The sequence below is a fragment of the Rutidosis leptorrhynchoides genome, chromosome 3 (assembly GCF_046630445.1).
Source record: "Rutidosis leptorrhynchoides isolate AG116_Rl617_1_P2 chromosome 3, CSIRO_AGI_Rlap_v1, whole genome shotgun sequence".
Taxonomy (NCBI): domain Eukaryota; kingdom Viridiplantae; phylum Streptophyta; class Magnoliopsida; order Asterales; family Asteraceae; genus Rutidosis; species Rutidosis leptorrhynchoides.
In genome coordinates, this window is record NC_092335.1 from 33,323,780 (window position 1) to 33,337,688 (window position 13,909).

Genomic DNA, 13,909 nt, shown 5'->3' on the forward strand with positions numbered 1-13,909 from the left:
CCAAAGTTTGACTTTTAATCAAACTTAACCAAATATTTGTGCAATCGTTCTAACATGTTTTTATACTTGTACCTTGCATGAAACATGACAATTTGATTCACATGCTATTATGATCGAGTCTTAACGAGCCATAGGACTAATTGAACATCTTTGACCTATCGTGTTTACCGTTATTGATACAACCTATATGTTTAGGTCAAGACTAGCTTTGTCTTTGCACGCGTCTACTTGTTGAAGTACTTTATTAACTCTTGCACTCAAGGTGAGATCATAGTCCCACTTTTACTCTTTTTGAACTTACATTTGGGATGAGAAAACATAAACATTTCTTTACTAAGTGAACACAAGTACAGGAAAACAAACATTCTACATACGAGTTTAGAACAAAATCCTCAATTCGATTATCATTAGTTACACTTGCCGGGTGTAAGCGAGAACTTATGTTGTATGGATCCATATGGGTTTGACAAACCCTCATTCAAACGGTTCGCTACCGTTTACGAATGAAATATATTTTCGAGAAACAGTGTATGTTCTAGCACTAAGTGATGGGGTTCAATGGAAGGAAACGTTAAGCATTGATAATTGGGTGCTCGTGAAACAAACTTTTGGAATGTATTACTATTATTTCATTGATGCAAATCTTGTGGTTCACTTGTACTTACTTACTTAAACCTATGATTTCACCAACGTTTTCGTTGACAGATTTCTATGTTTTTCTCAGGTCCTTGAACGATACATGATACATGCTTCCGCTCATTATTTTGATACTTGCATTGGATGTCGAGTATATATGCATACATGGAGCGTCTTTTGGATACTTTTAAATTGTGTCGCATAAGTTTCATTTGTACTTAAAACTATGTATCGTAACTTGTGGTGGAACTATTCTTGTAAACTTGAACAACCTTTACATTTGAAATGAATGCGACATATCTTTTGGTCAAACGTTGTTTTAAAGACTTATGACCACGTAACGGGACCTAAGTAGACGGCGCCGTCAATGACGATTTGGTCGGGTCGCTACAGATTACTCGCCCTCCCGGGTAACCGGTATAGGGAGAATATTTAGTGGTGGCCAGGGATGGGTTGGAAACAGCCGGGGATTAATCCTGCTAGGCTGCGTACATCAGAGTATGAGGTTGGATTACTCGCCCTCCCTGGTAACCCGAATAGGGAAAACCTTCTACCTTTACCTTTTATTCGGTTATGTTTGGTTATTTTTATTGTAAGGTTTTTTCGGGATGTTAGGGAGGCTCGTTTATAGATAGGGTGTTTTCATTTGGAAAACGACGTCGATTCTATATGAATATTCGTTATTTTCGGCAAAAAACAAAATCCACGATGTGCCCTTTTGTGATGCAGGGCTGGAAGATACGGACCATATTTTCACTTGTGCAGATTCATATGGACCCTCTCGCATGGTTACAAAACTGGTGGAATGATCAAAACTGGAACCCATCAGATTATGTTGATATTCTTAGCCCCTCGTGTTGGGTTATTGGTTTCCAATTAATGTGAAAGGCCCAAGCCCAACAAAATAGGCCCAAGATGAAGTTTGACTTGGTCAACATCTGGGTGCATTATTTGAATCAGTTGTGTGCAGCTGTTCTTTGATCTATCAAGAGGGAGAGAGATCAAAAAGTAATCAAGAAAAAGAGAGAAACCTCAAATTCCCGTTTTTATGTACAGCAGCTCAGAAAAGAGACGATCCCCGGAGATCCGACCGTTGAATCTTCTCCAATTTTGGACTGTGTCTTTTTGACATCAGTGCCAAGGTTTTCAACCGTTGAATTCGTCTAAAAAGGTCTGTAGCTCGTATTTTCGCTGCTGGAACAGTAGCAGTTTTTGGGGTAGTGTTGTTCATCTTTTGTCTTTAATTTCTTCATATACTTGTTGATTATTGTTGTTCAAGAGTATGATGATACTGTATACCTCTAGTTGAGCTAGAGAAGGATTATTGTATTGCTCTCTTGTTGATGATAGTGGAACATTAAGTGGCTTACGAGTTCCGTGGTTTTCTACTCTCGATTTTGAGATGTTTTCCACGTAAAAAGTCTCGTGTGTATTGTGTGTGCTCAATTATTTTGTATTTGCTGATTTGGGACAGAATTGGGGCTGATTTGTGATGATTGTGGTATACCTTATTTGTTAGTTTTCTCACAGGTTCATATGGGTCGGGAAATGCTTGTCAAACGGATGTTTGTTTCCGTTTTGTAGATTGCCCGTTGTGACCATTTTCCCATCAAATTGGTATCTAGAGCTAGGTTATTTGATTTGACTTGTGTGAAAGATGGAAGCTAATACAAGTAAAATGATTAGTTTAAATGGTTCAAATTATCATGTTTGGAAAGGTAAAATGGAGGATCTTCTTTATGTGAAAGATTATTATTTGCCTGTTTTTACTGAGGATAAACCTGAGGAAAAATCTGATGCTCAATGGAAAATTTTGCATAGACAAGTATGTGGGTATATTTGGCAGTGGGTTGATGATAATGTTGTGAATCATATTACTGGGGAGACTGATGCTAAAGCCTTATGGAAAAAGATTGAGCAGTTATATGAACGAAAGACTGGGAATAACAAGTTGTTCTTAATTAAGCAGATGATGGCTTTGAAGTATCATGATGGGACTCCTATTACAGATCACCTAAATGCATATCAGTGTATTATAAATCAGCTTGCAGGTATGGGTATCAAGTTTGAGGATGAGATTCAGGGTCTCTGGTTACTTGGTACATTACCGGACTCTTGGGAGACTTTTAGGACATCTTTGTCCAACTCTGCACCGAATGGTACTATCACCATGGAATTGGCTAAGGGTAGTATTTTGAATGAAGAGATGAGAAGAAAGTCACAAGGTTCCTCTTCACAGTCAGATATCTTGGTCACAGAAACGCGGGGGAGAAGTCATAGTAGAGGTCAGGGTAAAAGAGGAAATCATCATAGCAGCTCACGCAAAGGCAAATTTGCTAACGTTGAGTGTTATAATTGTCATGAAAAGGGGCACACAAAGTGGTATTGTCCAAAGTTGAAGAATGAGAAGAAAAAGGCATATGACAAGAATAAACAAAAGAAAAGTGATGGTGGTGATGATGATAAGGTTGAAGTTAACGCTATCACAGATGAGTTCTTTGTTTGTATTGATTATGATATGATCAATCTTACTCACGATGACACGAGTTGGATTGTTGATAGTGGTGCTACATGTCATGTTGCAATTTGTAGAGATCACTTCTCATCTTACACTCCAGGTGACTATGGATTTGCTAGGATGGGTAATGCCGGGTTATCAAAGATCGTTGGTATTGGAGATGTTTGTTTGAAATTTGACACGGGAATGGAGTTAGTTTTGCATAATGTAAAACATGTTCCGGATATGAGACTTAATGTTATTTCAACAGGCATTCTTGATGATGATGGTTATTATAACGGTTTTGGTAATGGTATTTGGAAACTAACTCTTGGTTCTATGATAGTGGGAAGAGGCAAGAAAGACTCAAGATTATACATCATGCGTCCGAAGATCATCCAGAACATTGTTAACGCAGTGGACAATGTTGATTCTACTGAGTTGTGGCATAAAAGACTTGGCCACATGAGTGAAAAGGGGATGTCTATCTTGTTCAAGAAGAATGTGTTGTCGGGTGTTAGTGGTATTGATTTGAGTAAGTGTTCTCACTGTTTGACAGGGAAACAGACCAGAGTTGCGTTTAAGAGTCATTCTCCTTTTCGAATGGAGAACATACTTGATCTAGTTCATTCGGATGTTTGTGGGCCTATGAAGACTAGGACACTTGGTGGATGTTCCTTCTTTGTTACATTCATCGATGATCATTCCAGGAAGGTGTGGGTTTATACCTTAAAGTCAAAGGATCAAGTATTTGAAAAGTTTAAGGAATTTCATACACTAGTTGAAAGGCAAACGGGGAAGAAACTCAAGTGTATTCGGACTGATAATGGCGGTGAATACATTGGCAGATTTGATGCTTATTTTAAGGAGAATGGTATTCGGCATCAAAAGACTCCACCAAAGACACCTCAGTTGAATGGCTTAGCAGAGAGGATGAACAGAACTTTGGTTGAGAGAGTTAGATGTTTGCTTTCACATGCAGGGTTGTCCGATTCCTTTTGGGGTGAGGCTTTAAATACGGCAGTTCATATTATTAATCTAACCCCTTGTGTTCCTTTGCATTTTGATGCTCCTAACAGGGTTTGGAGCGGCAAAGATGTTTCTTACCGTCATTTACGAGTTTTTGGATGTAAAGCTTTTGTTCATGTTCCCAAAGATGAGAGGTCAAAACTTGATATGAAGACTAAGCCATGTGTATTCCTCGGCTATGGTGAAGATGATTTTGGGTACAGGTTATATGATCCAGTTCAGAAGAAACTCGTACGAAGCCGAGATGTTGTATTTACAGAAGATCAGATGTTAAAAGATGTTGATAAGACAGATTCAGTTCCTCAACCTAGTGCTGATCTTGTTGATTTGGATCCAGTTACTCCACAACATGTTGGAGATGATGTTCATAATGATGAACATGGTACTGATGATGATTATGCTCCGGAGCAGGTAGAGATTCCAGTACCAAATGTGCCCCCATTTGTCCCACTTAGGCGGTCTACCCGAGACCGTCATCCTTCTGTTAGATATTCTGCTGATGAGTATGTATTAGTTACTGATGGGGAGAGCCAGAATGTTATTCAGAAGCAATGAAAGATGAGCATAAGAAAGAGTGGGGTGAAGCTATGCAAGATGAGATGAATTCCTTGCATGAGAACAATACTTATGAGCTGGTGAAGTTACCTAAAGGCAAGAGAGCTTTGAGAAACAAATGGGTATTCAAAGTGAAGACAGATGAGCTTACTTCACAACCAAGGTACAAAGCTAGGTTAGTCGTTAAAGGATTCAGCCAGAAAAAGGGTATTGATTTTGATGAGATTTTCTCACCGGTTGTGAAGATGGGATCTATTCGAGTGGTTCTTGGATTAGCTGCTAGTCTTGATCTTGAGGTTGAACAGATGGATGTCAAGACTGCTTTTCTTCACGGTGATTTGGATAAGGAAATCTACCTGATGCAACCTGAAGGTTTTCGGGTTAAGGGTAAAGAAAATTATGTTTGTAGACTTCAGAAAAGTTTATATGGGTTGAAGCAAGCACCGAGACAGTGGTATAAGAAGTTTGAGTCGGTTATAGGAAAGCAAGGCTACCGAAAGACAACTTCAGATCATTGTGTTTTCTTTCAGAGGTTTGGTGATGATGATTTCATCATATTGTTGTTATACGTTGATGATATGTTGATTGTTGGTAAAAAATATTAAAAGAATTGCGCAGTTGAAGCGAGAATTGAGTAAGTCTTTTTCTATGAAAGACTTGGGGCCAGCAAAACAGATTCTTGGCATTCGAATTTCTAGAGATAGAGGTGCTAAGACGTTACATATATCACAAGAGCAATACATTGAAAAGGTGCTAAGTAGATTCAACATGAAGAATGCTAAAGTGGTTAGTTCCCCTCTTACAAATAACTTTAAGCTAACAGAAAGAGATTGTCCTACTTCAAAGGAGGATGTTGAGGAGATGGATATAGTTCCATATGCGTCAGCAGTTGGTAGCTTGATGTATGCTATGGTGTGTACTAGGCCAGATATAGCTCATGCGGTAAGTGTTATTAGTCGGTTTATGTCAAATCCGGGTAAGAAGCATTGGGAAGCGGTTAAATGGATTATGAGATACTTACGAGGTACTTCAAAGTTAGGTATCACATTCGAAAATGGAGAGCCGGTGCTTGTTGGTTATACAGACTCAGATATGGCAGGAAACAAAGATAACATGAAATCCACTTCTGGATATTTGATGACTTTCGCAGGGGGAGCAGTTTCATGGCAATCAAGGTTACAAAAGTGTGTTGCATTATCTACAACCGAGGCTGAGTATATGGCAGCAACAGAAGCGTGCAAAGAACTATTGTGGATGAAAAGGTTTCTACAAGATCTTGGGTTTAAGCAATCACGATATGTGGTTCTTTGTGATAATGAGAGTGCGATTCATTTAGCTAGAAATTCTATGTACCATAAGCGGACAAAACATATTGATGTGAGGTATCATTGGATTAGAGAACGTCTTGAAGATGGTTCGTTTGAACTTGATAAAGTTCATACCGATGATAATGGTTCCGAAATGTTCACAAAGGCTTTAGCAAGTGAGAAGCTCAAGGTATGTTGCTCGATCGCCGGGATGGCGATTCCTTCCTCATAATTGGAAAGGGGGAGATTTGTTGGGTTATTGGTTTCCAATTAATGTGAAAGGCCCAAGCCCAACAAAATAGGCCCAAGATGAAGTTTGACTTGGTCAACATCTGGGTGCATTATTTGAATCAGTTGTGTGCAGCTGTTCTTTGATCTATCAAGAGGGAGAGAGATCAAAAAGTAATCAAGAAAAAGAGAGAAACCTCAAATTCCCGTTTTTATGTACAGCAGCTCAGAAAAGAGACGATCCCCGGAGATCCGACCGTTGAATCTTCTCCAATTTTGGACTGTGTCTTCTTGACATCAGTGCCAAGGTTTTAAACCGTTGAATTCGTCTAAAAAGGTCTGTAGCTCGTATTTTCGCTGCTGGAACAGTAGCAGTTTTTGGGGTAGTGTTGTTCATCTTTTGTCTTTAATTTCTTCATATACTTGTTGATTATTGTTGTTCAAGAGTATGATGATGTTGTATACCTCTAGTTGAGCTAGAGAAGGATTATTGTATTTCTCTCTTGTTGATGATAGTGGAACATTAAGTGGCTTACGAGTCACGTAGTTTTTTACTCTCGATTTTGAGAGGTTTGATAATGCTAAAAACGAACATATATTTCATAGCATTATTCCTCAAGAAAGACAAGCTTTTAGTTACAATTGTTCTATTTACAAGTGATATTCGTTTAAATAATAAAAGGTGAAGACAAAAGACAGATTCGACGAATTGAAGACGCAAACGACCAAAAAGCTCAAAAGTACAAAAGACAATCAAAGAGGTTCCAATTATTGATAAGAAACGTCTCGAAATTACAAGAGTACAAGATTCAAAACGCAAAGTACAAGATATTAAATTGTACGCAAGGACGTTCGAAAATCCGGAACCGGGACTAGAGTCAACTCTCAACGCTCGACGCAACGGAGTAAAAATTACAAGTCAACTATGAACATAAATATAATATAATATTTAAATAATTCTTATAATTATTTATATATTATAATAAATAATAAAAACCGTCGGCAAGAAAGACTCCAAAGGGACTGAGCTGTAATTTCATTCTCCGCGACTCGCGGAGTTTGAAGAGTATTTCACCGCGAGTCGCGGAGCCCCAAAAGTCGAATTTTCCTATAAAAGCAACCGAATTCTGATCTCAAATCATCATCTTTTTTTTCTCCTCATTCATACGATATATTTATATTTATAATTTATATTTTAATTTTAATTTTAATTTTAATTATAATTCTAATAATAAGGGTATGTTAGCGAATATTGTAAGGGTGTAAGTCGAAATTCTGTCCGTGTAACGCTACGCTATTTTTAATCATTGTAAGTTATGTTCAACCTTTTTACATTAATGTCTCGTAGCTAAGTTATTATTATGCTTATTTAAAACGAAGTAATCATGATGTTGGGCTAATTACTAAAATTGGGTAATTGGGCTTTGTACCATAATTGGGGTTTGGACAAAAGAACGACACTTGTGGAAATTAGACTATGGGCTATTAATGGGCTTTATATTTGTTTAACTAAATGATAGTTTGTTAATGTTAATATAAAGATTTACAATTGGGCGTCCCTATAAATTACCATATACACTCGATCGGACACGATGGGCGGGGTATTTATACCAACGAATAATCGTTCATTTAACCGGACACGGGAATGGATTAATAGCCTCTAGAATAATTAAAACAGGGGTGAAATTATGTACAAGGACACTTGGTATAATTGATAACAAAATATTAAAACCTTGGGTTACACTCAGTCGACATCCTGGTGTAATTATTAAACAAAGTATTAAAATCTTGTTACAGTTTAAGTCCCCAATTAGTTGGAATATTTAACTTCGGGTATAAGGATAATTTGACGAGGACACTCGCATTTTATATTTATGACTGATGGACTGTTATGGACAAAAACCAGACGGACATATTAAATAATCCAGTACAAAGGACAATTAACCCATGGGCATAAAACAAAAATCAACACGTCAAACATCATGATTACGGAAGTTTAAATAAGCATAATTCTTTTATTTCATATTTAATTTCCTTTATTTTATATTTAATTGCACTTCTAAATATCGCATTTTTATTATTATTGTATTTAATTGCACTTTTAATTATCGTACTTTTTAATTATCGCAAGTTTATTTTATCGCACTTTTATTATTCGCAATTTCATTATCGTTATTTACTTTATGCTTTAATTTAAGTCTTGTATTCATTTTTAATATTTTACATTTGGTTTTAACTGCGACTAAAGTTTTAAAATCGACAAACCGGTCATTAAACGGTAAAAACCCCCCTTTATAATAATAATATTACTTATATATATATATATATATATATATATATATATATTTGTATTTTTATAAAAGTAAATTAATATAGCGTTAAGCTTTGTTTAAAGATTTTCCCTGTGGAACGAACCGGACTTACTAAAAACTACACTACTGTACGATTAGGTACACTGCCTATAAGTGTTGTAGCAAGGTTTAAGTATATCCATTCTATAAATAAATAAATATCTTGTGTAAAATTGTATCGTATTTAATAGTATTTCCTGCAAAAATTTAATAGTATTTTATACCACTCCGCTACCGCATCAAGTATTTTTGGCGCCGCTGCCGGGGAACTTTCTAAACGCCGGAAGCGCAACGCTAATAAAAAAAAAAAAAAAAGAGATTTTTAGTTTACTTCTATTAAAAGTCGCTTTTGTAAAAATACATTTTAAATATTCGAAAATATAAAAAGAAAAACAAAAATATAAGTATTTTTAAGATTTTGTTAAATATTTAAGTTTTATAAAGTTTCTTTATTTTTATTTTATAAAAACATAAGTTTTATTTAAGTATTTTGTTTTTATTTAAAAACATAAAAAAATTATATATATAAATCTAGTTTTAAGCATTTTATTTATTAAAATTATAAAGTAGTTCTATTTTATTTAAGTTTTTAAAATATAAGTTTTTATACACATATTTTTTTTTTTTACAGAAAAAATTAAAAACAAAAAAAAAATAAATAAATAAAGAAAAACGCGTCGAATTTAAATAACCTGTCAGCTGAATTTTGGAACCCCGCGACTCGCGGGGTTTGAAGCTTTGAATACCGCAAGTCGCGGAGCTGCTCTGACACGCTGACAGAACCCTAATTTCACATTAATTACGGATTATATTATAATTATTAATATAAAACCCTAATTAGGTTTTAATTAAGTATTAATTTTAGTTTTTATTATTATTTTGTTTAATTAGTTTAATTAAAATATTAAATTAATAGTTTTATTAATTAAATAATATAAAAATAATATTTTTATAAAAATTGTACTTTTTACAACTTTTTGTATATTTTTATATTTTGTCCCTTTTTAATCGTTGTAGCATAATATTTGTATTTTTAGCTCATATTTAGTTTTAAACTTAGTTTTTGCTATAGTTATTTTTACTCCTAGATTTTTAGGCTTTGCCGTAAAATTCCTCAAGTGCTTTTTCTTTAGACTAAGATTTAGGTGCTTTAGAATTTTGCGACGCCTTTTTAAGTTTTAGTTTCTTTTTAAGTTATTTCCATTTGGGATTTAGTTTTTCCTGTAAGCTTTAATATTTTTAGACGACTTTTACCTATGTATCAATTATCATTCCAATTAGTAATTTCAATTTGCGATTATAATTTTAAGTTAGCTGTAGTAATAAGGTTAGGTTAGTCAAGTATTTTTAAGTTTTATAAGTTTCTTTTATTTTTTCGTCACCTTTTATTTTTCAACCATTTTTCTTTTTCGACCTTTTTCGACGAACTCTTTTTCTTTCTTATTTCTCGCTATTCTAGTTTTAGGACATAGATTTTTATTCTACTTCTTATCTAAATTTCTTAAAATTACGAAAATTTATTTTGAGTGGTTAAATTGATAGACATCAAAATTTTCTGGTTCGTAGTAATAGTTGGATTTGTACGTGGACCGGGTTATTGGAGCCAAACAGTCCTCAATTATATTGAGACCAAACGAATCCTGCCCCTCTGCTGCATCTTTTGGCTATTCGAAACGTGGGCAAAATCAGAAAAGTCTATTGATTGGATAACTTATTATAATTTTTCTCTCCTTTTTAAAACTAATAGGATATTCAGTGAATGCACCGAGCAAGACGTTCACCACCTTTTGTACGTTCACCACCTGTAACTAGATCAAGACATTTAGCAAATATAACCGCCGTTGATTTTTTTTAGAATCGTCATCCAGTAGACCAAGTACTTCAGTTCAAATTTCCGATAATCCATTTTTTGAACCCGACCTCACAATTGAGAATCCGGAAAATATTCAGGAACGGTTCGTAGATCCTGAACCATTAAACTTTCCTCCGGAGCCACCAATCATTCAAACAGAGATTGTTGAGGAACGAACCATTAAATCAGAATCATCTAGTGATACCGATTCAACAAATTCAATTATGGAGAATCTGGAACCTTTAAGTATGGAAGACCGAATGAGAGCTAAACGCACTGGCCAAGGTCACGCAATTACTCATCCAGACATTAATGCGCCAGATTATGAAATCAAAGGACAAATTCTACACATGGTGACTAATCAATGCCAATTTAGTGGTGCGCCGAAGGAAGATCCAAATGAACATCTACGTACCTTTAATAGGATCTGCACACTATTTAAAATCCGAGAAGTGGAGGATGAACAGATATATCTCATGTTATTTCCCTGGACTTTAAAGGGAGAAGCCAAAGATTGGTTGGAATTGTTACCTGAAGGGGCGATCGATACATGGGACGTTTTAGTTGACAAATTTCTTAAACAATTCTTTCCTGCATCTAAAGCCGTAAGACTTCAAGCAGAAATTGTTACGTTCACACAGAAACCAAATGAAACTCTATATGAGGCGTGGACTAGATATGGAAAGTTGTTAAGAGGATGTCCGCAACATGGTTTAGACACCTGTCAAATAGTACAAATATTCTACCAAGGATGCGACATCACTACAAGAAAAGACATAGATATAGCAGCTGGTGGTTCTATTATGAAGAAAACCGAAACTGATGCTTACAAAATTATTGATAATACTGCTTCCCACTCACATGAGTGGTACCAAGAAAAAGACATCGTTAGATCATCTAAAGCAGCTAGAGCCGATTCTAGCCATGACTTAGATTCCATTTCCGCAAAGATAGATGCTGTGGAGAGACGAATGGAAAAGATGACTAAAGATATTCACTCAATACGAATTAGTTGTGAGCAGTGTGGAGGACCACATTTGACAAAAGATTGTCTCAGTATTGAATTAACAATGGAACAAAGAGAGAATATTTCATACATAAACCAAAGGCCTGGAAATAATTATCAGAATAATTATCAACCGCCAAGACCGATTTACAATCAAAACCAGAATTATAACAGAAATATTCCATACAACAACCAACAAGGTCCTAGCAATCAACAAGTATCCAATAATACTTATAATCAGCAAAGACCTAATTTTCAAAACAAACCACCACAACAAACCGATGATAAAAAAGCCGAATTTAGAAGATATGATGACGAAGCTAGTTGAAACTCAAACGCAGTTTTTCACATCTCAGAAACAAACCAATGAACAAAATGCTCAAGCATTTAGAAATCAACAAGCTTCTATTCAAAATCTGGAACAAGAAGTGAGTAACCTAGCAAGGTTAATAGGTGAAAGAAAACCGGAAAGTCTACCTAGTGATACAAATGCTAACCCCCGGAGTGAAACAGCTAAAGCCATTACCACATGAAGTGGCACAACACTTAAACCACCTGAAATACCTGTAACTTCTGATGAAGCCATTCCTACTCCACAAGAACCACAACCTGATCAAGATAAGGAAAAAGAACCGGTAGTTGAAAAGGTTAATGAAGATAACACAGTTAAGGATAAACCTTATGTTAAACCATACCAACCACCACTTCCTTACCCGAGTAAAATGAAGAAAGAGAAACTTGAAGCCGAGCAATCCAAATTCTTGGATATGTTTAAACAGATAAATGTAAATCTTCCTTTCATTGATGTGATTTCAGGAATGCCTAGATATGCTAAATTCTTGAAAGATCTAATTTCAAATAGAAAGAAAATGGAAGAACTCTCGGCTGTTACTATGAATGCTAATTGTTCAGCAGTGCTGTTGAATAAGATACCAGAAAAATTATCTGATCCAGGAAGTTTCACAATTCCATGTTTTCTGGGTAGTCTTAGTTCAATAGAAGCATTGGCAGACTTAGGTGCTAGTATAAATCTAATGCCGTATTCACTATACACTAAACTAGACCTTGGAGAATTGAAACCAACCAGAATAAGCATACAACTAGCCGATAGATCAATAAAATATCCTAGAGGGATAATGGAGAACATGCTAGTTAAAGTTGGTACTTTAGTATTTCCAGTAGATTTTGTTGTTTTGGACATGGAAGAAGATTCTCAAGTTCCTCTCATATTAGGAAGACCATTCTTAAACACGGCTAAAGCAATGATAGACGTGTTCGGTAAGAAACTGACCCTAAGTATAGAGGATGAGAGTGTTACCTTTTCAGTTGATAGAGCAATGCAACAACCACAATCTGCAGATGATACATGTTATTATATTCAAACTATAGATGCACATGCAGAATTATTAGAAGAATTTCCAGAATTACAAGGAACAGGAGAATGTTCTTTAGGAGAAGGTAATGAACCAATTGATGAAGCTGAAATGTTAGCTACACTTATAGCTAATGGATATGAACCAACAACAGAAGAAATTCAAATGCTAAAAGAAGAAGACAGATATCGATACAAATCATCGATAGAAGAACCTCCGAAATTAGAGTTAAAGCCACTTCCAAACCATTTGGAATACGCTTATTTACATGGTGAATCTGAATTACCTGTAATAATATCGTCTTCTCTTACTGAAAATGAGAAATCACAACTCATTTCTGTGTTGAAAGCTCATAAACCAGCCATTGCATGGAAGATTCATGATATTAAAGGAATAAGTCCTTCGTATTGCACACATAAAATCTTTATGGAAGAAGGTCATAAAACGTATGTGCAACGCCAAAGAAGACTAAATCCTAATATGCAAGATGTAGTTAAGAAAGAGACTATTAAACTGCTAGATGCAGGTTTGATATATCCAATTTCTGATAGTCCATGGGTAAGCCCAGTTCAATGCGTGCCGAAGAAGGGTGGCATGACTGTCATTACAAATGAGAAAAATGAGCTTATTTCTACTAGGACTGTAACAAGATGGCGTGTGTGTATTGATTATAGAAAATTAAATGACGCCACCAGAAAAGATCACTTTCCCTTACCTTTCATAGATCAAATGTTGGAAAGATTAGCCGGAAATAGTTACTATTGTTTTCTAGATGGATTTTCCGGATATTTTCAAATTCCAATAGCACCCGAGGACCAAGAGAAAACCACATTTTATGGTACTTTTGCTTACAAACGCATGCCATTTGGACTTTGCAACGCCCCTGCAACCTTTCAAAGGTGTATGATGGCGATTTTTCACGACATGATAGAAGAATGCATGGAAGTATTCATGGATGACTTTTCAGTCTTCGGTGATACATTTAAATCATGTCTAGTTAATCTGGAACGAATGCTAATTAGATGTGAACAATCAAATCTAGTTCTTAATTGGGAGAAATGCCATTTCATGGTTA